The sequence below is a fragment of the Mycteria americana genome, chromosome 5 (assembly GCF_035582795.1).
Source record: "Mycteria americana isolate JAX WOST 10 ecotype Jacksonville Zoo and Gardens chromosome 5, USCA_MyAme_1.0, whole genome shotgun sequence".
NCBI lineage: Eukaryota > Metazoa > Chordata > Aves > Ciconiiformes > Ciconiidae > Mycteria > Mycteria americana.
Genome location: NC_134369.1, coordinates 4,191,999 through 4,214,021, shown reverse-complemented (window position 1 = coordinate 4,214,021; position 22,023 = coordinate 4,191,999). Strand labels below are relative to the sequence as shown.

Here is a 22,023-nt window from a genome sequence, read left to right as displayed (position 1 = left end):
TTTAAAGTAAAGCTAGCCAGAAAATGTGTGCTGCTTATATTAAAAAAAAATTAATTGGCTTTATTATATTAGAAAAAGCTTCAAATAATTTATACCTTTTTACTCCAGTATTGCTGTTTCTGGCTAAGAATATGACTGTGTAGACTAGGAATTTAAAGAGGGGTCTGTAAGGTTTCACTCTTTTGACATGATTAGACACCAGATTATCTTCCTTGACTTTGAAAACTGCGTCTCTCATGGGCTTGGTCAAATTGATTCCAATTTATAAAAAGTTAAAAAGCATGTCTTGAAGTAATTTGTTAGCTTTGACGGAAAGTGTTGTGAACCTGATGCCTTAGAAATGTAGTTAGAGGTCTGAATGTGATGTGATTTACTTCAGGTGTTTTGATTTATTATTGGCCTGTGCCTCATTTTACTGAATTGCAGGATGAAGATAGGGGCATTGTGTCTGCCAGAAGGTGTGCGGTTTGGTATCTCTTCTCTCGTGAGCGAAGAAGATGCATTCGGAATGGCGAGGTGGTGCGTGGCAGAGCCAGGTACTGTTCCCTGCACTGCCGGTGCCTTGTGGGGTGCTTTTAGAGGAATCGTTCAACAAGGTGCACTAAGTCAAAAATCATAAACGAATTAAAATAAATGTTGTGTATTCCCTGGAAATTGTGGTCGTGAAGATCTTCAGTGTAATGTACTTGAAAGAAGAAATAACATTCTAGAGCCTGTAATTGTTATCTGAAAAGAAGAAAAAACAATGTGACAATGTTAATGACCAGTCCCAAAGTAATAAAAGTTCCTTTAGTCTATTGTTGCTCTTCAGGAACAAGAATTCCAATGGGAAAACCCCAGAGGAGTGCTAACAATTCGAAAATTTTACCTAAACAATTAAGAAGATTAGCTTGGGTAATATAATTACTTAGGAAGTACAGCAGGCCATGTATGCTGTATGGTGACATTCTAAATATATGCATTGGATAATGCGCTTGTGACCAGTTGACTTGAAGGAGTCTATCTCATCACAGGAAAGTGTAATAGTATCCTTCTTCCATCAGTACAAACAGAGGAACGGAAATCCAGGCTGAGTTTTGCAATCCCAACTCAATTGCAGCCAGAAACTCGGTTGACGGGGCTTCTTTCGGGCAGTAGGCGAAGCAGGGAGTTGCCTGGGGAGAGGCAGCCAGAAGAGGGGTGGTGAAAAGACCCAGCGTTGGGTATCCCTTCTCCTGGTCCTTGGTCTGTGCACAAATGCAGCATAACTGACTGAAAGAATCACAGAATTGTATAGGTTGGAAAAGACCTTTAAGATCATCGAGTCCAACCGTAAACCTAACACTACCAAGCCCACCACTACACCATGTCCCTAAGCACCTCATCCAAATGTCTTTTAAATATCTCCAGGCATGGCGACTCAACCGTTTCCCTGGGCAGCCTGTTCCAATGCTGGACAACCCTTTCGGTGAAGTAAAATTTCCTTATATCCAGTCTAAACCTCCCCTGGTGCAACTTGAGGCCATTTCCTCAAGAAAAGGGTATTAAGAAGAGCACGGCCACCTGCCAGGGCTGAGCCCTTTCTCAGCAGTGCCCTGCTTCAGCACTTCTCCTACCCTCCACGGCGTGCAGCTCGGCAGAGAGGAAAAGCCCGATTCGGGAAGCCTAGGAGTCTCTGCTGTCACCAGGCACTGCAGGGTACAGACTTGGAGAAGTCTGCCTGTCCTGTGCTTCACTGCTACTACCGGTGACAGCATTTTGAGCTCCCTGTAGTGTTTCTTTTGCATGTCCCATCCGCCCCTGGCTGGGCTGGAGACAGAAACCTGCAGCCGATGGTGCAACTCTGAGTGGGCGAGATCTGCTGCAGCCAAGGAGCAAGAGCAGTCCCCCGGCTGCAGGGTGAGCTCTCACTGCCATTGGCTCTGAGAAATTGAGCTCTGTTGGCGGAAAGATGAGGGCAAAATGCTTGATTATGCGTAAAACTATACCAATACTTTGGCAGCAAAATGTGATTTTTGCCTGTGCTGTGGAGGAGCTGTCAACCTGTTCTATCCTCTGCTGCAAATCAGCATGTCTGCAATAACACTGAAGCAGTTGCCTCCATTTATGCCAGGTGCAAAGCTATCGCATGGTCGTATCCATGTAAATGAATCCCATGAGTTTCTGAACTTTAGAGACTACTATTATTCAGATGAAAATGTAACCGACATGGCTGTCTTGGGGAAGTGCTAGGTGCCCAAGAGCATTTCGCCATTTTTTATTTTGTGGGTCGTGTGTGTAGAGACACTGTCTTGTTGGGAGAAGTAGTCTGTGATGATAAACAGGTCACAGGTTGGAATATTTTGAGAACTAGAGTATAGCAGAAAGAGGATTTCAATGCAAATTTGGAATGTTTTCTTAGTAAAATGTAGGTATTTAAAATGATAGCATTTTCAGACACAGAAAAAACAACTTCAAAATTTCTGAAGAAAAAAAGAGCATCTTATGCAGAGGTACCTTTTTGAATACAAGACCTTTGTCTTCTTTATATTAACTAACCTCTCATCTTACACTGCTTTGGCAGTGAGAAAGAACCCTTATAGTGAGAGTGTATTTAAATTGCTGCCCCTGGTGCCACATTGCACTTCAGGAATAGTGTAAGGAGAAATCAATATAAATGAGAAGCAAGTAGTTACGGATGTATGCTGAAGGTGTTATTAATCATCGCATTCTGATCTGCAATGTTTTGGGAAAAATTCACGCTTAAATTTTTGTAGGAAATCGTATCTGGAAAAAGAAAGCAATTAGTTCTTTTCTGATGCTTAGTAATGTGGTGTATAAATATGACTGAATTGATGAGTATGAGATTTCGTTGCAAGTGCTGAGGGAGTAATAGATGGGAATTAGCAAAAGAATAGGAGGAATGAATGGGGATATGCAATGAGCATTTATTCTCTTTGAAAGATGATCTCTCTCCCTGAGACTTAGAGTTACTAAATAGCTAATGGCTGATACAAATGGTTGCAGATAGGATAGATGGCCTCAAGATTGATGGCTGACTGTTGTTGGTCTAGGTTTTTAATCCAGGCTTCTGCTGGAATGCAGAGTTCCTAGCTCAAGATCAATTATACAAGGACATCAAGAAGAAAAAGACAGTCACGGTATTTGTCTGCTTCTCAAACTACCCGAGATGTGAAACTGTTTTTGCTTGCGGTGACATGCCTGTTAATGCCAGGCAATGTAATACGTTCTTATTACAACCCTTTGCTTGCAGTTAAAGGTGAAAAAACTTTTCTGATACATTGCTCATTCCTTGCACTTTTCGATGAATTATGATTGTGTTGTCTACACAGATAAATCCTGGGGACTTGGGAGGTCACTGTAAGAAAGCAGAAGATGCCTGAGCTACTTGGGGTGGGCAGCATGCCAGTAGCTGTGCTCTTAACCTAAATTAATTTCATCACACTGCAGAAATACTAGAATACACCCAAAATACAACAGGGAGGAAAAGGAAAATTAAACAACGAGCAGAGACGGGCCTGAATCAATTGCTAGCTGTGAATTAGGAGAGGCTTTCATGTGAGTTCATAACTGAAATGTACAGCTTGTCCTCACTGGTGTTAATAAAACGGAGGCTGGTGCAGGGAACGGAGCGCTGGGTAATGTAAGAAATCTAAACTTTCAAGTGTGGCTCCAAACCACAAGACATACTTAGATAATGACCGTGAAGCAGTTGTCTCAAGTGTAAAGGGTTCTTTACAATAACACCTGTTAAACTTGCTTTGATTTTTCCATTAACTAAATACCCCAACGGAGAGATATATGAGTATGGAAGGCTGAGAAAAAGATAGAGCTATAACTTTTTAAGGGTAGTTTTAAAAAATGGTAACTCTAAAGGAATGTGTGCTGCTATTTTTATTTGCTTTTAGCTTCTGATCATTCCTCTAATATACAGAGCATGAAAATGGGATGTTATATGCACAATTGTGTGCACCAAATTTTGAAAATGCGACTTAAACTGCTCCTTTCGTCATTGGATATCATTCCATGAAGGAGAAGAAAAAAATTTCTATTCAGGTCGAGGGTGACACAGCAGACTGCAGACAATTGATGCTGATGACGTTATTTAAGATTATACAATTGGCAATAGATACAAATAAGATTGAGTTTCCATACAAAGGGAAAGTATTAATTGAATAGCTTATAGCCAATGCTAAAAGTCAATAGATAATTGAATTAGAAAAAGGAACTAGATTAATTTTACACATAAATTCTTAACTACTGGGTCAGTTTGGTTAAAATGCATGAAAATACTGGTTATTAATTTTAAATGAAAGCTTCCATCCAAATGTCAAGTGCTGTGACTTCCTACACTTCCATAGTCAACCAGCTGTGGTCAAAATTCTGTACAAGTGGAGAACTGAATTTTTAAAGATGAAAGTAGAAGAAATTGTTAATTTTTTGTCACTTATTTCTGGCTACTGGAGAATTCTGTAAAACAGCAGAGGGTGTTGATGCTTTTTCTGTTTTTCTACTCCCCACTAAGTCACCAGAATAGTCTTCTACGGAACGTGTAGCAATTGCACCTGACGGTGACAGGTATAGCTTTGGGGGCTATCCCTGCCCTCTTCTTGGAAATAAAAGACACAACCTACTTTCTCTGCCCTCTCTGCCCCATAGAGGTTCCTTAACTCGTGAGTTTTAGCTACGAGACAGGACATCCTGTGTGATTTCTGCAAGTCCATATGGTTCTCGAATGCTTTTCCCAAGGTGAGGATTAGAGAACATCAAATGCTGCTTGACGGAGAGAGGAAATCTCATGTAATGCTTTTGTTCTGCTAACATCTATGTAAAGAGCTGCCTGGGAGTTTTGGAATGGAATCTGTCATCGCTGTAATCCTGTTCTGGAAAATCGTGATGGAGACAGCACAGGGAGTGATGTCATTGGCTGTCTGACACAGTCATTGCCCACAGCAAACTCATCTCCTTACCAAACTTCCCTTTGTCTCTGACATTTGAATGCCCAATTGGCAAGGTTATTGGTGTTGCTTTTTTATTTTTTTTTTTCTTTCACAGCCGTGTTAAAATTCGAAACACAGATATGCGAGAAAAAGGCTAATACAGAGGAGGGTCTGTTCAACGGTCTCTGCAGACTTCAGAGGAATTTTTGTACACTCTGCCTTCAGTGTCATATGCAGGAAATTCTTCTTTGGTCCATACAACACCATAAACAAACCGCCTGTGTATTAGCTTTAGGTTTTAGCACTTCTATCGCAGCCTATGGCAAGTGATAAAACTGTAAGAAAGAAGCAGTTTGCTTTATAAGGGTTCTGGCCTGCCCTCATTCTCACATACACCTATTTGTTAAGGACCTGTTACCATGTAGGGCAATGGTAGTTGTATGACATAATGCAAAAATGCTATTTATACACTGTGAGGTAGCAATTAAGTTGAACAATCGTACTTTAGTTATTCTCCTTCCCTGCCTTTGTAAATGGATCCACCAGTGATGAGAAATGCTGTGATCTGCACTACTGGATGTGAGAAGGCAGCCTGTATTGTAATCCTGTGCTAGAGGTGGACTGCCTTTTTTCCTGGGTAAGTTATACGTTGTGTATGGGCACCCTTGTTTGTAAGGTAGTGTTGCAGGTTGTGTTTTATGAATTAAATAAATCATGTTTGTATTTAGACGTCTTTAGATACATGCCGAGTTACGGTTTTACAGATAATAACTTTACATATAACAAAGAGTCTTATTTTTAGAGATGATAATCACCAAGAATGGCATGATTTTGTTTATGGCTATGAGTGCTCAGGGTCATTGAAACTAAGCCCACGGAGATTATGTTTGAATGTATCAAGAATACACCTTATCTGCATAACAATTGCTGCTTGTGTCATATGAGTAAAGGACCTCCAAAATGTTGGCAGATGCTAAAGCTATACCTAAAATGTGGTGTCTGCAGGTATTTCTCTGCTCTTAACGTCAGCATGTGTCCCCCAGTTCCATCACAGCTCCGTGCTGGGATGAGACCTGAACATGTTTCCATCCCCATTTTCCCTGCCGTCACCCTGCTTTCCATGAGTGTAAGAGCTGGGTGGGAAGGGAGGAGTGACATGCTGAAGCTGCGTTCTCCACCTGGGTAATGGCAGACCTCCCGCGCGTGCCAGATCGTTTCCCTCCAAGACACTTGACTGACAAGTTGGATTTCTTTGCCTTTTGGCCTTTATTTACAGGTTTTCTGAGTGTAAGCTTGTCGCTGAAATTTATTACTTTCTTGAGTTTTTCAACCCGATTCTTCTATTGCTAGCATTATGTATCTTTGATTAGACAACTGAATAGAGTTAGAGATGTGAGGAAGAGAAGCAGGAGTGAAATATGACCCATTCATGTAAAGGGCCTATCTTTTTTCCACTGGAACAAATCCTAATAAATGGTTAAACTTCTCTGTTCGGTGGCTGAAATAACATGGCTCCTGCGCACAATGCGTAGGTTAACTGTGTTCAGAACCCACAACTAAAGTGTGCCTACTTTGTTTTTGAGAAAAATGAGCTAGATGGATTGTTTGGATCCATCAGACAAACTCCAACAGAGAAGATGGACCAACAATATCTTCGTCACTACCAGCACCACCACCTGCAGAGATTATTGCCACCTGAGCGGGCAGAATCCCTTCCTGCTAGAATCTGAGACAGGTGCGAGGAATTGGTGTGGACTGAAGTTGCTTCTTTCTTGTTCAACGTGGAATGATAACTGTTGCTTCCCAATGAGTCTCATCAAGTGGAAGAAGTTTTTCTATTCCTGAGAGATGTCTAGGTCTGTCGCAGAGCTTTTTTGCTGGGGACTAAGGAAGCTTGGCTTTAACCCTGCTTTGGGCAGCGTCCCACTCTGAACTGGAAAGTCAGCTCAGCTTTGAAATGGAGGTAAGTGCAGGAAACTTTTGAGACCTGTGGATGAAAAATGCTGCATCATTGTTTCCTATGAGACAAATCTTGGTTATGTACTGTGATCAGAAATGCCACATCGCACGCTGGCACTCTGTAAGTGCTGGAGTTCTTCCCGTGCACAGTGTTTCTGTTCGCTATAAGTTGGAAGGACGTTCCACTGAAGCAGCTTGGGGCTGAAAACTAAAATGAATCTTGTAGCAAGAATTTATCAAAAGCAAGACTGACTGTTTTTAAGTGCCCTGTGCAGAGAACAACAGATAGCCGTGCAGTCTGTTGCAAACACTATACTAGATTTCAAGTCTTTAACTTTATAACCTTTGCATAATTCCTAAAATCTTTTATGGTGTCACTAATTATTTGCTAAAAACGCCTGTCAGTAGCAGACAGTTTTCTTAAACAGCATTAACTCTGCTTCCACACGGACAGTGTATTTTCCTGCTTTGATTTTGATACTCCTGGGTAACGCTACATGGTGGGGGGGAAGGGGAGCTGAGCTGCCAACTGGGAATCTTCAACACAAAAACTATTAAGGGGTGATAAATCATTGGAGGCCCAGCATGTGATTAAAAGCTGTGGCCACCAGCAGTGACCCATGGGGATGGAGGTATCAGTGACAGAGAGCAGGGGGAGGTGTTTGGCATTCCTGTTCGGAGGCCTAACCAGGGCACCAGGGTTTGTTTATGTTTCTGTTCCACCGACTCCTGTGAAATGCCCTCTGTCTGTACAGGGAACACACATTGAGTTAGGGAAAGCATCTTTGGTATTTCTTGAAATGTCAAGGCACGAATACTTGAAGGTAATGTGTGAAGAGAATTACCTGGGGTTGCAGAGTGAAAACCAAACGTTTAGTCAGTTCAGGGCTCTGTGAGTCAACAGTCAGCATCTCATAGTTATTGTAATTTTGGTTGAGATTTACACAGATGTACAGAACACTGTAAATATCACTCCTTTCCTCTCAACTAAGTCCATCTAGAAAAAATAATTTTTGTTGGACCAGGCATGGGGACATCCAATCTCAGGTTCTACTTCGTTCTTGGCTTAACAGAAAGCTTGATTAAATAGGAGTCAACAAAAATCTGGCAAAAAGCATTATGATTTGGCCCATTTTGATGTAAGTTTGGAGCAATAACAGTATGTTTTGTTGCTGTGCGCAAGACAGTGGAGACATAATTTCCATGTGTTGTTTTATATATCAGCTATTTGCCAGCAAACATTCTGCTAGATGCTTATCAGCAAGTACAGAGGTACAGTTCCAGTTGCAAAGTGCTGGCAAGATGGAGCAGCAATGAATGAAAAGACGAGTTTGGAAGGCAGCGAAGAGCGAAGAGCAGGCTGAATGAGAGAGCCAAGCCTTTATGTGGTGGTAGACTCTGAGTTACGTTGGTAGAGAACTGTAGGGCTAGGAGGGGAGAAGCTTGGTTTGATAAGTGGAAAAGGTCACAAGAAAGGACTTGAACAGAGAAAAAGTGACATCACCTTAGCAAATGAGGTGCCTTTGAAGGCCGAAGTAATTTACTTTGGTAAAAGGGCTGCAGAAACTTTTTGAATGCCACATTGTTTTGATAGTCTGTGTAACTGTTCAGAGACATCCTTTTTTCCTGTGAATTTATTCTACCACGTGTGAAAGATGGTCTTGTCATGCTTAAAAGTATCATAGGGATTCCTTTATGGGCATGTTGTGTTATGCTTGACAGCAGCAACCCCAGAGTGCTCCAGAGAAACACATGAGAAACCTCACATCAAGTGGACCTGAATATACATGAGGGTTTCTTCCTGTCCCCTGGAGGCAGAGATTGGCTTAAGGCCTGAATCAGAAGATTTTATGTTCCTTCCAATGCTCTTTTTATTAGCTTGGAATGGATATTTTCAACAGCCATATAATTCTGAAAAACTGAGAAGCAACTTACTGTAAACTTCTTGACTTTTCACCAGCACCAGGAATATCTTTGAAGTTTCACTGTGCTACAGATAAATAGGTGATTACTGTATAATTGGTGCTGCTCAATGGGATAAACGTGAGTGATACGGGCACACCTTGTAAAGAAAGAACGTGACACAAGGAAGTTGGTAATAGTTTGGTGTAAAAGGCTGACAAGGACTCTTAGCAAGTTTGAAAACATTATGGTTGCCAGATGTGCTCTTCCAGATGTCAGGATTTCCTATTATATGCTTCTTCCGGTCAGGAGAAGCGGTTCCTGTGATAATGTGTTAGAGCCTTTGAGACATGAGGGTTACCAGACCCTGAAAATTAATTCAGCAATTTTTGTTGCAAATTATACTTGTTATTAGAAAGGACTGCAATCCTTCACACCCTCTTGTGCATGAGGGGATAGCAAGATGCCTTGGTAGGTGAGAGATGGAAGAAACTGACAGTGAAAATTGGAAGGAGTCAAAATTCATTTCTCGGCAGGAGGCCACGGCAGGGTCTATGCAGTGATTAACTCCCAGCACAACCCTTGGATGTTAAGAAACACACTGTGCGCAGTCTCGGAATCGTCCTGCCGGGGTGCTGCTCAGTCAGTGACTTACAACAGTCCCTGTTGCATCTGAGTAGCATTATAAGATGGTATAACCCCAGCTGATTTCATACCCTGCTGCTAGTTCAATTCCTTCTTCTTGGACTTCCCTAAAACTGGAGCCAGATGTTTGCTAGCCAGTTATCATGTGCTGCAGAAGGGAGTTCACTGGAGTGGTGTCATGCATCAACTGAAACTAAACCAAGTCTTTGTCGTTACCTTGTAGCTTCTTCAGACTCTAGGCAGAGAACTGCTTCCGAAACTTCAGTTTCCGTTCAAGTTATGTCAAGCCATGCGTCTTTGAAAATCAGTGCTTCTCTCCATTGCCATTACTCTGCCTTGCCCCATCCTCTTTGACCTTGGTCCCTTCTGAATCCCTGGAGACATCCTTCTCTTAGCTACTCCCACTCATTCTCGTGTGAAGGTCTCGGGTCCACAAATCCTTCATGGCAGGGAAGGTCTGACAGGCCCTGCCCCTGTTCCAGGTTTGGGGATTTCCTAGAGGGGCTTTGCCTTAGTTTGACCTTTCTGGATCCTTTGAAGGATCAAGCTGAGTTCAGTCACTGTTCCAGTGCCAGCTGTGTTACCTGGGACCCAATGACAATGCACAAGGAGTGCCTAGATCCGAGACCCAAGAGTGGCCTGTATTTCAACCAGCCATGTGCAAATTCAACGTTTTCTTGCAGATCATTTTTGCAAGCTAGGCATATGCATATTTGTCCAACAGCCTTTTTCCCTTTGGGGAAAGCTACCAGCCTGGTTTTCACAGAGCTGTTTCTCTAACTTTCTTCCTTTTTTGCATCACACTCTCTTGTTTTGCAGAGCATGAGTCTAAACCGTGAAGTGAGTGAGATGAGAGAAGGAAGAAGGGAGGAGGGAATGTCCCTTAACGTTGCACCGAAGTGTTTAATATAGGCCTCTGACTGCCAATAGCAGAAATGCTGTACTAGTTACAGGGAAAGGGCAGGGTTTATTCTTTTGCCCAAGAGCTCTTTAAGAAAGTCACCTACACCTAATAGACAACCCTAATAGGCAAATAAAATGACTGTAGGAAGTCCTTGGTAGAAGCAAGAACCACATACAGGTCTCCTGGGCTTCAGCTCAGTGCTTTGTCTGCATGACTCATGAAATACTTGATCAGTATCTAATTTCTATCCATAATTACAGGTTCACAAATGATCATTATAGAATGCTTAACTAATGTATGTTCATTTATAGTTTATATTCCAGTACCTTGTAATTTTCTCCAGTTATTTCCTACTTAAAAAGACAGAGAAACAGGGCTGGAAGGGACGTCAGATGGTCACATAAACAGCCCAGTACTTCCAGGAGCATCAGACATACTAATCTATTCCTAAAAGGTGCTTGTTCTCCTACGAATACTTGCTGGGCTAGAGGATCTTCCATGAGGTGATGGGCTGGGTGTCCAGGAAAGCAGCAGAGCAGAGACGAGAGCCTGGCTCGTGTGTAAGGGAACCTTCCACATTCAGTTACTCTTCGTTCTGGCTAACGGGGAAAAATGGCACCGGTTTTAAAGGGCACCTGAACTGTGGAACACGCCTCCTAGAAGATGCCACTACCCAGGGAAAGCGATGGTAGTATTTCAGTAGTTTTCCAGACAGCCAGAATTCATTCAAATAAACAAGTTTCAAAGTGCATTGTCAAAGGCAAGATGTTTTCAATGTGAAGGAAACCAAAGTGGGTGTCTGCCTGAGTTTGCAAAGAGTCTGAAACAATAATTCTGAGTTGGTGAAGACAAGTTAAATAGCAATACGTGACAGTTCGTGGAAAGAGTTAAGACAGGGGAAATATAGAGAGTTCTGCCTGCATCTCAGAAAATATGTGGTATGAACCATTAACCATGCGAGAGGTGGGGAAGGATCAGCAAATTAGGAAAAATTCATTTTCCTGGACATGAATTCATGCTTGCAAAGGTTTTGGAAAATATGGGTCAGTCTTGAGCATTTCCCTATAAGTATGGAGTGTCCTAAAGCTGATCTTCCTTTATGGGACATATATTTAGTATTATATCTTTGCTTCTTGACCAGACGGGCATAAGCCTTGTGTAAATTAGTGCACATCTTAGCTTATAGTTGTGGGAGACACTGCGATATGTGTGTGTGGACCACGTCCCTCGGCAGAGCCTCACGTTGCTATATGGAGCTCTGTATGAACACAGGCTCTCATTAATTTGGTTCACATTGCACAATAAGGCCTCTTGACAACTTGAGGTTTTTTTAGAAAGGCTTGAGCAATGTGGAGAAGTGTTTATGGATTGAATGCAATACTATTATGAAAGATATTGCTTATATACTCTCAGCAGCGATCCAACCCAACATTTCACATTTTGGCCCAGGCTACCGCTGGGAGCACACCATGCTATCTCTTTTTAGATAGTTATCTGTGGCTGCTTCAGAATTATTTGGTTTGATTATTTATATATAGACTTTGTAAAACTCGCCTGTTTAAAAGACAGCCTGTGCTTATGGTAGAAGGTCCTCTGGCTTTCTGTGCTCCCTCTAGCAAAGTGACTCAGCCTGATTATGGGTAAAAAGGCAATGGCGCTGTGAAAACCAGCTTTTTGCAGACCCAGAGGGTCAAAGCAGGAGCCTGGAAATGCATTGGGGTCACCACGCAGACAGGAGAGACCTTTAACAATTACATTTAATTTGACTTGCAATCAAACAGAAGTAGATGGCAAAGCAGGAAATGGTATCTTTAGGCATGACATGAAATAGTATTGCTGTCAACTTGAATAAGAAAATCTGACTTTTTTTAAAGCGACTACGTATTTAAATAGCCTGTAGGGTCAAACAGTCTTTCCTACAGCCCTTTGATAGCTGGCCTGATAACGGCATATACACTATAAATATCCTAAATCAATATCCCTGTATCACTGCTGAAAGCAGGCGTGTTCACATATCACAGCAGATGGGAAGAAAGCAAATAATATTTGTCTTGCCTTTCAAATTGATTTCCTGTTCTTAGTAAGCCAGAGTGTGTCCATATGTTAATCAGATTGCTAAGAAAGATAGCAGGGCTCAGGGCAGCAGACTTTTACTTGACCTGCTGGGAGAAGGGGGGCACGGAAGGGAGGAGGAAGTCCTCCATGGCCCTAAAATATCTGCGGCAGAAGCAGTTTTTTACAAATGCTATGCAAATGCCTGTGCTTCCCTGACTTTCCCTGGGAAGTGCCGAGTGCTCTCCTTCCTAGGCAGAAGATCTTCACAGTGCTCAGTAAACTGCAGGACTGGACCTGTTCGCTGAGGATTTCTTCATCTATCTTTTCTCTCCTCTTGGAGAACAATTGCCATGATGAAACATTCTAGCGTCCTGATGTTGGGTAGAAAGACCCAAGGTCCTTGGGAAGTGCGAAGGCTGCAGCCCTTCTCCTCTGTGTTCCCTTGCCCTTCTTCAGTGTCAGGGGTTTCTCTGCTCCTCTGCGCTTGCGCTAATACATGGCTATTTCAGCTGCAATGTGCCCTACCATACAGCACAAGCACTGGCCCTAATGGCTTCCAAATGCACTCCCGGGTCGCGTTATTTTTCTCTTCAGACAGGAGATTTTAATTAACTTTAATGACAAATAGTTCAGAGATCGCTTGTGTGCACATAAACTCTAACGATGTTTATGGGCAATATGCAATTGCCTGGGAGGACATGAGGGTACACTTGATGTTCTGAGCATATTTTCTGTGGAAGGCATTTATGTACATTCTACAAGCTCTTCAGTTTTATTCTGTTTTAAAAATCCCAGATTTATAATATGTTTGGTGTGACAGTGTCAAGAAAATAATTTCATTGGACATTTAGTCAATACCCGTGGTCTGCTAGAAAGCTCACATGGCAGCTGCAGTCTTGCAGAAGTTGTTTGCGTGTTTGTGCCCATGTGGCACACTTATGTTACCGTGAATATGAAAATCAACCAAACGTATATAACATATTCTATATCAAATGTAAAATACAAACCAAAATTAATTGATAATGCCCTGAATTTGTATATATTTGGTGTTTTACGCTTGGCTGATATGAGTTAATACAAGACGATCCTGGCATCCACATCGAGTCCCAGCTACCTCCTTCAGTCTTTTGAGATGAAGGTGGATCCAACAGGCAAAGCACTAGCCTTGGTTTAGGAAACTACTTTCAAAAACCTACCTTCATGTTTGATTTTTGGCAAGTTACTAGTCTCTACCTTTCTTCCCCATCTCTTGATGGAGAGCAGTACTTCTTGCCTTGTAGATTTGAAGAAGACACTAAAGACTGGGATGTGGTCAGATTCCACAAAGATACCTAAAAGAGAAGTGTGCCAAGGATTAGTCTGATTCTAATCCTAATTTATGTTGCTTGCTGTTTGGGAGCATGAAGGGGAAGGAATGAGATGAGAACGAAGCTGTTAACTTCTTTCCTGCGTTCAGGGTGCATTGGCTGTGTTCAGGAAGCATCCTCAAAGTCCAAATGCAGGGAGGACCAGAGCTGATCATTCCTTATATTTCTGAAGTTAAAAGACAAAAACAGAAGACCACCCCTTCCTGTAGTGGCTTTTATTATTAGAAAAGAAAAGTAATTTTTTGGAGAGGAAGGATGATTTTATGGAGCTGGAAGCCAGATGATCTCACTTCTAATCCTGGTGTTGACACAGATTTTCCTGTGTGACCTCGGAAGAATCTCTTGCTGCAATCCAGTTTCCAATTAGTAAAATGCAACAATAATTCTTTGTTATCTCTGAGGAACACTCTGCAGTTAATAATGCATGGTTGCTAGACAGATTTTGGCACGTGCATAGGTGCTTGAAGATGGTGTTTTGGTATCCAGAGTTTTTTTGTTGTTCTTCTTTTAAAAGCATTTAAACAAGTTGGGTCTCAACTCCTGTGGCAGTTTAGGAGCTCTATTTCTGTCTCCATCAGTATGTACCTTAATGCCTTTCGAAGTTCTGTCATGTACTAATGCGCTGGCATCACAGAAAAGCTCTAGAAATAAATTGAGTTCTTAATGGGTATTTCAGTAATTCCATTAAGAGCAATAAGCAGATGTAATGAAGTGAAACCTGTTAAAATATGTTAAAGTCACTTTTCTAAAACATGTAATCAGTTGACCTCTTAGTTAAGAGCCAAACTGCGTCTCCAGCCTTGCGCTGCCGCCTTCTACGCTGCTGCTACTACTGGTACGCAGAAAAGGGACACAAGGTTTCTTTCCCCATCATTTCTGTCATTATCATTTTATCTATGCCGTCATGTCATCAGTACTGTGCTTTCGAACACCTCCCCTCCGTTACCTGCCGTTTCTTTGCACCTGAAAAAGCAGTGCCCAGTACTGCTTCTGGGTATTGCTGTGTCTTCTGACAACGGGAACCAGGCGACCTGTGCTACTGTCGGTATTTGTGCTCCCCGCGTCCCCCAGTTTATGCCAGTTCAGCTGATCCATGCTAACCTGTGGAAATCCTGCAGACGCCTTGGCTCGCTGCTATTTTAGGTTGGCCATGGTGTTCTCCGGAGTAACATTCTCCAAGGCAAATTTTTAACTTTTTAATACCTGTCATTTGCCTTTGTCATGTAAGGGAAATGTTCATAGTGGGGCTGAAGACCAGTGAAAGTCTCAGCTCTGAACCCTCTTTTTGATAACTCTTTTGCGTTGAATTAACGGGTAGAGCCTCGGCAAAGGTCAGAACGTTTTGCAGCAGCCACTGCAAAAAGAGTAAGAGAGAAGCCAGGGACGAAGTGACGTGGCTAAAGTCACGGGGCAGTTCAGCGCCTGAATCGGGAGCAGACTACAGACCTCCCCATACCAACTTAGTGCTTTAGCCACCAACTTACGTCAGTTGCCAAATATCCAAAGTCTTTATCCAGTTCCTTACTGTGGGTATAGCTGGGCTGTAGGGCACATTTCCTTTTTCCTTTTCCAAATAATCACCATTTAAAAATCAGTACCAGCATTTTTTTGTTCCTTTCATTTACTTGGAATCTTCTTAGCTGCACACGTGATTCTCGGTAGAGACAGGTACTGTAATTTCTACACTGTTATCTGATCTATTTTCTAGTGTGTGTAGCTGGTTTTGAAAGCAAATAAAAAGTAATCCAGTTAGACTTTATTTAAATCCATTTAGCAGGAGCAATTATCTCAAGTGCTTCAGCTTCTGACATTCATCACGCTAGAAAAGGGCACAGAGATGTGTATGAAAAATATGACCATTTAACTCGAGTGGTGCTTCAAGGGCATAAGAATAGAATCATTCTCTTGCATTAAATAATATTATGTGGTTAAAATATGACTAACAGGTCTTGATTACGGCCATTAATGTTTGTGTTGAAAAAAGAGGGTCTAATAAAGGCACTCGAAAAAGGTTACCAAATATTACAAAGAGTTGCTTTGCTGTTTACATCAGCAAATATTTTAGGTAGAGGGAGAAAATCGTTAAGTGTTGGCTGTTAATCTTGGGTGAATGTAATAGATTCAATTATGTAATGTGACAATGAATTTGTTCTGCTTTGCCTTGGGTTAGAATTTAAGCTTTTCCCCTTCAGATTTATTCAGATTGTTAAGTGGCTGCTGAGAAGCTGGAACCTTGTCAAACAAACTTGGCTTTAAATTTTAAATTATTTTTAATCAATATGTGAAGAGGCCAAGCTCTGCCATATGTTACTCACCATCCATTAGTTGGTAGCTGGTCATTAAACTCTCACTAAGGTTTCCTAACTGTGACTATTGTGGTGATTTTTTTTTCTCTCTCTCTTTGTAGAGTATGGGCAAAGGGGAGCATTTGTGGCAGATTGCCTTGAGGACAATAAAAACTCTCATGTAGTATGGTTGTTTGTTCAGACACAAACAATAGAGACATTTTGCTATTACCATTTGCCAGCTATCAAGGGGTTTCGAGCCCCCTCCCCCTTGGTGCCTACAACTCAAAACAGATGCAAAATCTTTCTTTTCAGTCCCCTTGAAATGACCTGTGGTGGTGCAGTGTCATTTAGAGGAGAAATTATTGGAGTGAGAGTGGCTGGTAACAATAGGGGCCTTGTGCCAGGCACATGACAGAACAGTGAGGGGGCTGTTGGTGACTTTATTGGGGAGGAGAACGGCGATCTGGCAGGTGCTGCCATTGTTAAAGGTCTCCGCTCCTAGACAGTGGTCGCAGATGAGTTCATGTCATTTTGTTCAAGCTCTTTACGCCGGGTTCAGTGATGTGACACTGGTCAAGTAGCCGATCCAGCTTTTCTGATCTCCTCGACATGGTCCCTTCTGTAACATAACCCTTTATTGCTGAGATATGTCAACATGCTTCTAGGCCATATGGCTTCAAGCTAGAGTAACTTTTGTGCTCTCTGAAAGGCACATAATAACTTAATGTTTACTCTGCTAATACAGCCCCGGTACTCACTACTGATCCTGGCATTATTCTGTGGAGATGTCATCCAGAAAACCAATTAAAGCGTATTGATACAAAATAGATCCATTGGTTTAATGCTGAATTTGACAACGACAGAGGTTGTTGCTTACGAGCCGAAAGCTCCCGCTGGCTGTGTTTAGAAATGTACGCTCTCAGTGTTTTCCTTGTTATACTCATAACAATGCCAGGTTCTGGCGGTGGGATTGCAGGCCAGCAAACCGGGGTGAAGAAGTTTAAATTTTTTTACACTCGACAGAATCACGTGAGTGATGTTAAGTAGAAAAGGTTAAACACATTGAAGTAAATGTATTAATGCATTAATTTTACTCATGCTGTCCCTTTTCTCAAAGCACCAGGCCACACTATAATAGCTACATCTGCTTCTGTTGTACATATTGTTTAGTTCTATTTTTTTGGCTGAGAGAATAGAAACTGGTCTTTCTGTGGGGAAACAAAGAATTTGTTTTTGTAAATTGCCATTTTTTTTCTGAATAAATAATGAAAAACCTGGCAGATTGAACAGATCAGCCATATGGAAACTGGCAAATTTTAGTCTGCAAAGGATAATTAAACATGGATGTTATGTAGCCTAATGAGATACATGTTTGGGGTACAGGGGAGAAGCAGAGAGACACTCAGAGGAGGTGGCGCTCAGAAAGAAAAATTACATCTTCAGGATTTGAACTGCTGACATACAAGAGATCTGAAGTGTTTTCAGAGCCGCTTAACAGGCCTGGGGTAGGCAGATCTCATCCAAACAGTGGTTTTACATCCAAAAGTGGCAGACAATTTATAAAATTCCACCTAAGGGATATGGGTTTTTTTCTTAACAAACACCATAGAGCGGTGCTGATACGTTAAGAGATAGAACAAAGACTTGGTCATAGTATGTGGAGGAACTCTGACCGTATAAAACCATTTGCACTGCAGATAAATATTATTGTTCTTATTAGAGAAGTTTGACTACCTTTTGACTGTCAATATATATCTTGAGACAAACCAATTTACAAGCAATGAAAATTTGACACCAAAATGGACCTATAAATGTATCATAAAAAAAAAGTCATATATTGCACCAGATATAGAACCAAACCTTAAAAATAATCAAGAAAGATAACTCTGCAGGAAAAAAGAACTATGTAACTCTTGCTAGGGACAAAGCTAAATCAACTATTGCAGCCCTTGTGAGATATGAGCCTTCATAAAACACCACTGTGAGAAGACTTTCGCATTTCATCTATTTTGTTGAAACCCTGAGAACTTACCATACTTTGTCCTATGTTTTAAATGCTTGTCTACGGGGTCTTCTTGAAAGCTGATGAGGTCTTCAGTTAGGATAAACAGGTAGCACGGAAAGGAAGTAGTTTGTAGGGTAAAACCTGGAGTCAATGAGCTAGGGACATAATAGGCAAAGGCATTAGGGTTTATAGCAATGTTTAATATCAGTGTAATGGGAAATGACTCAAGTATGCAACCAACTTAGCCAAACGCTCCGCAAACAAACAAGCACTTCCCACCTCATTCCCCAAAAATAACAAGCAGAAAAGCAAACTGAAAACAAATCTAAGGGGCGTAGAGAAGGCTGCGGGGGAATGTGATCTGCTAACAAAATATCACTAAACCTTCCAAATTGCGCTGTCTATAATTCTCCCAGGAAAAGGGAGTCCCATCTCTGGGTGTGCTACTCACACACATTGTGACCTTTAAATGGAGTAAACCTCTGGTTTCTTATCTGTATTACAAGCAGTAAAAGGGAAGAGATTACTGCCCAGATGCGGGGAGGTTTTCATTAGGTTCAGTAATGCACTCTGACCCTTTGGATGGCAGAGCCAAAAACACAAAGGAAAATGAGGGCACAGGCACATACGGTTTGTGAAATTGAGCCAAGTACTCCACACTACCCCAGCTGTGTGACAGGAGCTTGTGTGGTCAAAGAATCCTCTCCCTCCAAAGGGATGCCTCTTACAGCTTGACAGAGCCCTGGAATATGCATTTATGCTGCTATACACACAAAACACTGTTAACTATAAAATGCCAAACCCAAGCTTTCAGGCTTTAAGAAACGCCAGGCTTGAGCTTGGTTGTCTGTTGAACACGAATCGGCTCCGCGGGTGTAGATCTAATCTGATGCGGTCTTTAGTGGCATGATCACGCACGGTTTTTCTACAGGGCCTCTGCTTCATTCAGTTGACGAGACAGACCTGCTCAGGAATGAGCTTGGACTGAGCACTGAAGACTCGGGATTGCAGCCTGATCAACTGCAAGGTGAGTAATAAACGCGAGGGCTAGAGGCTCACCGATGGGATAGATGATTTTTTCATACAGATCCGTTTGCACAGAGAGTTCAGTTAAGGTTGTGTGGTCAACCTTAATTCTGATTTTTCAGGCTTTCTGAATCCTGAGAACGTGCTCTTGCCATCTCTAACACCTCTGTATTTAGGGGTTTCCATAAGTTAGTTTGTAACTTCCTACATTTAAAAAAGCAAACTATATATATAATTAAAACTCCCACCTATTGTACTCTGAGACAACCACGGGTTCACCAGTATGGCTTGAAGTTTTAAATGCGGTAGTCAAGCTGCAGAGATTCTGGCCGTAACAGCAAACTGTAGCGCATGCGTGTGCACACACACACACACGCACGCACACACACAGAGCTTTGCAGGTATTTATCAACAGCAGGGAGCCGCCAAGCTTGGCTCTGGTGGAAACGGCATTACAGTTGTCTTGGGCCAATTTGCCCGTTGTCCATCCTGCAGCTTCTCTTTTGGCTCCTGTTCTCTAACCCGTTCCAGTTCTGTCAGTTCTCAACTCCTGCTTCTCACCCTCGATACGTTTTGGTAGAGTCTCCTTAGCCTGAGTCCTGTGCCCGTGTGATAGCTCGGTCTCAGCATGTCTCCTTCTACTCTCAGTTTGTATCTGTGTCTGGCACGTCAGCACCCGAAAAATCCGCGTGCAGAGTTAGTTGCAGGTACCGTGTTTGAACTGAGGGCCAAATCTGGCTCAATCTGCTCTCCAGCTCCAGTTGCCAGTCACAGTCTCCTCCTCCAACCAATTGTCTTCTGTCTCAGGATCCTCTAAAAGCTCTCAGTACTATCTGTAAGCTTCATAATAAGCATAATAAATAATACACATGATAATAACAATGAGAAATAATAAACTAAGCTTCATAATAATGTTACCAGAGCCGCGTGAATGCACGTTTGGAAACTGGTCATGTGTTTTTTTCTCTTCAGAGAGTCCACAACAGGGTCATGGATCTCAGAGATAATGGTGGCAGATTAAGGTCCATCTCACCAGTCTGAATGCACTGAAATCATCCCCAGGGCTTGTGAGGCTGTGAGTATTTTGACAGTACTCAGTAATTACCCCTTCTTATTTGAAAGTAGCGAGCAGTAATGAGGCAGAAGGACAGCCATGGTCCACACAGTTTACTTTACGGAATTCCATTTACAAGATGATTTTTTTGTTAATTATATTTGCAGAATTTTCCTAAAAATACAGATTATGGTCATTAGATGGACTCACCTGTGATTTCCTCTTTGACATTCAGTAGACTCGGTTACTGTGGGGAAATAACGTAGTATATAAGGAATATATCACTTGCACACTTATGACATTACTTCTCTCCATTTTTGTAGTATAAAATCTTGCTGTGGTAATGATTGGTTTATAGTCATAGGTATTTTTTTTTTGTTTGGCTCTAGAGTTTATTGAAAAGGTAACACCACTTAAATGACATGATGCTTGGTGTGATACTCTGGTGTGATGCTAGATTTCAACTGATGTGTTTGACGCAGGAAAAGCTAGCGTTAACACACCTCATTGACCGTTAACACTTAACTTTAAATTCTGGCTCTCATATGAACAGTATTAATTCTTCAGTATCTTTCCAGAGTTTGTCCTTGGTGTTTGGAGGAAAAACCCACATTCTTCCAATGCCCATGTGTAGAGTAGCTCAGTTTACTGCAGAATTGAGATTCTGCCCTCAGATATCCCAGCAGGAGAGTTCAGCATGAATGCAGAACTGTGGCTACTCTCAAGCGTGCAAAGGTAACTCGAGAGGAGGTGCTCACGTACAAATGATTTCCTTTAAAAGTCTGCATTGATCATCTCTTCCTAGGTACATTAGCCTGATTTTTTTTGCCTCACCTGCCTCTCTGGGACTGAAGCTGGAAGTTACACACATGACAGTATGTATTTGTTCAAGTTTGTGTTTGCAAATACTGTAGATACGTTTTGCAAATACTGTAGAACTGTAGATAGAGCTCATTCAGAACACTGAAGTTTATTTATTTCAAGTCCTCATGCAATAGAATAAACAAAATGAGAAATTAAATGAAAATCTTTAATCTTTCTCTTAAAAATACCTAGCCTGGAAATGACTGTCCTAAGAAGTTATCTTTTAGGAACATGACACAAGAAGTCTGAAAATCATCACAGTATAACCTTAGCTTTAGGCTAAGAAAACGTGACCAAAGCCAAACATGTGAGCAGTCTGCACAATATGGTGTAAGATACTGGGGTCGTATTCAAAGAGGGCTTTGTATAGCAAGAAACATCAGGCTTCTCATCTGATCTGCAGGAATTGATATTGAAGAGGATAAAATCAATGTCCTCTCTTCTGCAATGAGACTTACTTTCTTTTGCATAGACCCTCCAAAACAGAAAATATAATGTGATATTTTTGAACTGGAAATGGTAAACACCAGCAGACTTTCTTGTGTTAAAAAAGCAAAACTACGGTATTCCCCAGTGAGTAATGCTCATTCACATCTGATAAAAATGCTGGCGTGTGACTGGATAGGGAGGACAGGTAACTATCAGGAGTCATAGGTGAAAACAGCCCCTAGCGATCTGCTTTTGTGGGAGAGCCACCATTGATACCTTGCTGAAGAGAGACTCGGGTAACTAACTTGCAACGTGTCCCTTGCAGCATGTTTTTTCAAAAGGAGAATTAGAAATACGGAATAGTCATGAAAGCAATACATTGAAAATGGGAAATAAACACTGAAGAATCACCTTGCAGGAATGTAAGGATGTGATGCTGTGACAGTTAGGGGAAGGGGAGAAGTATGTGAATAAGCTGGAGTCATATTTCCAAGTGCTTTCCAAGACTTTTCTAATGGAGTGACAAGATGCTACAGTGTGGTGGCGTTCAGCGATGGCAGCACCTGATCCCAGGAAAAAGTGCGGGAACGTTGAGCTGGTGGAAAG

At 41.8% G+C, this 22,023-nt stretch overlaps 1 long non-coding RNA gene across 1 annotated transcript; it reads left to right on the top strand.

The window, feature by feature from the left end:
• The first annotated feature begins 436 nt into the window (after positions 1 to 436).
• On the top strand, positions 437 to 20,142 carry LOC142409828 (uncharacterized). The gene is made up of 3 exons (XR_012775790.1): positions 437 to 536; positions 18,976 to 19,071; positions 20,043 to 20,142. It is a non-coding gene; the product is annotated as an uncharacterized LOC142409828 (long non-coding RNA).
• Positions 20,143 to 22,023: the final 1,881 nt, after the last annotated feature.